The sequence below is a fragment of the Vipera ursinii genome, assembly GCF_947247035.1.
Source record: "Vipera ursinii genome assembly, chromosome: 5".
Taxonomy (NCBI): domain Eukaryota; kingdom Metazoa; phylum Chordata; class Lepidosauria; order Squamata; family Viperidae; genus Vipera; species Vipera ursinii.
This window is the reverse complement of record NC_139518.1, coordinates 4,971,499-4,975,460: the sequence shown is the minus strand read 5'-3', so window position 1 is coordinate 4,975,460 and position 3,962 is coordinate 4,971,499.

Below are 3,962 nucleotides of genomic sequence, written 5' to 3'. Positions count from 1 at the left end.
TGTGGCTGCTCCAACACTGGAAGTTTTTAAGAAGAGATTGGACAACTCTTTGTCTGAAATGCTATAAGGTTTCCTACCTGAGCAGGGGGTGGGATTGGACTAGAAGACCTCCAGGTTGCCTTCCATCTCTGTTATTCTGTTGTGTTTCTGCAGTGTATTTTATTGTATGAACCTAACCTATTGATTAAGTCATGTTTCAAACTATCATGAAGATATTTTGACTTTTTGTCTAGGGAAGGACAATCCCATCAAGAATTAAAGATGGTCCAGTCCGGGTAACTTCGGTCTCTGTATTGCCAACCATTCCTTCTTGTTTTGCTTAAGTCTCAGCCTATTTTTCTTATTCAAGCCACACCTTCTAATCAGATTGAGAGGAGATAAATGATCAATATCATTGGCTTATTTATAATGCAGTGTTTTCATGGGGAGCGATAGCTCTTTTATGATTTGTGGACTTCAACTCCCAGAATTCCATGCTTTCATATTTCATATGAAGTTCATCTTCCCATAATACCTCTTATCCTACTTTACATGACTAGACTGGCTATGATTAGGAATATTATAGTCAGCTCAGCATTTGCATTGCAGACTCTCTCTTTTCGTGATTTTGGCTTCCATCTGCTGGTAACTGCTTATAACTACAATTCCATTTTTCCTACTAGCTTTTATTTATTTATTTATTTTTTCAACCACTTTATAACGGCTGCACATGAAGTTGGAGGAGATGTAAGAAGACTATCCATTGAGCAAATTCCTGAGAAGAAAGAGAAACTGCCAACTATAGTTACCTTCATTACATCAATGTTTGAAAAACTAGGATCTAGGTTGGCCTATTCCCTGGATTCTAAACTGGATGCTAATTTTTCAGTCCTTTGGAAGAAAGATTGGGGAAAAAAATGGAGAAGGTGGATAAAACAAATGTCAGAAAATGGGAAACAGAGAAATAAAATAAAACAAACTAATAACAGATTAAAAATTCTAGAGAATAAATGAGGAACAAGAGAAATGGAGCTTGAAAGAGGATTGGATTATTCAACTTGGTTTGAACTTTGGGACAAGCAGTTTTGTTTGAGAGCTATCCCAGAAATGTACACAATTTACATGGTTCAAGCTGTGTCAAATCTCTTGGATTTGCAAAATGACTTTGAAGGGCAAATTGGCAATACATAGAATCAATTCATACTTTTGCTACAATAAGACGTTTCGAGATGTTTCTCTACACTTTGTAAGAAAAACAGTAAGAGACCAACAGCAGAAACAGTATAGGGTTTCCTGCTTGGGCAGGGGTTGGACTAGATGACCTCCAAGGTCTCTTCCAACTTTGTTATTTTGTCATTGTTATTTCAACACAAACTGAAAATTGATAATATAGAAATAATCATTTTAACAGAGATCTGTACCAGAATTTTACAGAGCCTTGGTGGAGCAGTGGGCTAATGCCTCCTTAAGTAACACCAGCTGCCTGCAATTAGTGCAGGTTCGAGTCCCACCAGGCTCAAGGTTGACTCAGCCTTCCATCCTTCCGAGGTAGGTAAAATGAGGACCCAGATTGTTGGGGGCAATTAAGCTGACTTTGTAATAATGCCGCTTGGGGTGTGTGTGAAAGCCCTAATAAGCAGGCATATACATAGAATGAAGGCTACTGCTAAGCTTGTAAGCCGCCCTGAGTCTTCGGAGAAGGGCGGGATATAAATGTAATAAAAATAAAATAAAAATAAATAAATACAAGAAAAGACTATTCATTTTTGACTAAAACAGTGAAACAGAAAAAGAGAGATGAGATCACTTTTATTTTTCAGCAAAGAAGATTTCAACTGAATACTGTTTAAAGGGCCAGTGAAAATAGAACTACAGGATGCTCAAAAGGAAAGTACAGAGAAAATGGATAAACAAATTGACAAAAAAACCCGCCACAGATAATGAAAAAGATGATTTGGAATTGGGTGCTACAAGCACAGATTTTTTAAAAAAACTATTTACTTAAACTTGGAATGTAAATATCTAATGTGGAATATAAATGGGACAAATTCCATTCACAAAGAAAAAAAGGATGTCATTATCTGAAAAAAAATTAAAACAAGATATAATTTCCTTACAAGAAGCATGCATTAGAAATAAAGACATGAAATATTTGATTTGTAAAAACTTGGGAGATTTATTTATTTATTTATTTTATTTGTTTCGATTTATATACCGCCCTTTTCCCGAAGGACTCAGGGCGGTTTACAGGGCAAATTAAAACAGTGCAATGTACAAATTAAAATAAAATAAAATTAATAGCCCCAAAACAGTTTAAAATTTAAAATTTAAAACCTTAAAACCCCTCAGTCCAGGCCGGCTAAGTCAAATAGCCAAGTTTTTAGGTCCCGGTGAAACGAACGAAGGTCGGGGGTGATCCAGAGTTCCACAGGCAGCTGATTCCATAGGGCAGGCGTGCCCACCGAGAACGCTCTCCCCCTGGGGATCGCCCACCGGCACTCCCTGACTGGCGGGACCCTGAGGAGGCCCTCCCTGTGGGAGCGCACAGGATGATGGGAAGTGGATGCTGGCAGCAGGTGCTCCCTAAGATAATCCGGACCCATGCCATTTAGGGCTTTATAGGTCATCATCAGCACCTGATGAATTCATTTTGGTAGGATCAAACAAACAACAAACAATGGACTTGTTGTGTATGTTAATCCCTAATTAAAACCAGAAATAAAAATAACTCATCAGGTTGGTTGGTTAAAGTTAGTTAGATTATGATTATTATATTTGTAACCCTGTACTCAGCTCTGGGAAGTGGGGGAGGGAGAGGGGGGTGGTTTTGGGTGGGTTGGTTTTGGGGATTATATTGTAACTTTTATAAAACTTTTTAATTAAAAAAAATAACTCATCAGGTTGGAAGATTTATAGAAATGAAAACAACTACAAGGATTTAAAACTTTGTTTTAACAGAAGCTTTTAACAGAATATTCTGTTATATTCTGTTATTCTGTTAAAACTTTTGTTTTGGGACTTTATGCATCAAATAAAATTAAAGATATTTTTTTAATAAACAACTTATGGAACAAAATCTTTCTTATTAGAATTGCTGCCTGATGGGTGACAGGAATGGTGTCCCTCTGTAATTGAATAGAATATCTGAGAAGAAAATAATATCACTCAGGAGAAATTATCAAAGACTTTTTTAATGAATATTTCAACTCTAGTAGATCTATGGACACAAAAATATTAATTCTGTAGATTTTACTTATTTTTCAAAAAGATACCAATTGTTCTCATAAATAAATACAATAATGGGTTTTTTTTAAAAATGATTAATAGGACTGTGGGGATTCCAGAACTAGATTTTTAAAAATTATTACCCAACTTTCAGATGGAGATTAATTGAAACATTTTTTACAGAAAGACTGGAAAGTTAAGGAGTGCAAAAAGAAATTAACAGATTTTTTTTGGAGATTTAATTTAAATCAGCAGAAGGATATGGGGCCTGATGGGGTGAGAAGCAGATCCCAGGCCTGCAAGGACCAAGGGGTGGGGGTGGGGGTGAGAGAAGATAGGTGGGGGGGTCACTGAGGTCTGTCATAAGGATGAACAACTGTGGGGGTATTGCAGTAGTCATAGCTTTGGAACCAGATCATAACTAGCGCTTGGACAGGCCTGTAGGAGATGACCAGGCTGAGCTGAGGGCAGGTTCAAACACATCATCAGTCTGGAGCCCCTACACCCCCAAAAGAAATCTAAGTCCAACCCCACCCCACCCCACTCTTATCTGGTGCCAATTCTCATTGATTGTTAGTAGTTCAGATTCCTGTCTATAGGTTGTATGGAATAAACTTGCAGTACTTTTGAACTCTGTCCTGATCTCCTTTTTTTGTGCTTGACATGGCTACCCAAAATTCAAACGGTCGCGAAGTAACCAAGTTATAAGTCGAGGACCACCATCCATTCTCACTACAGCCCTTCTCGTAAGTGAAGCA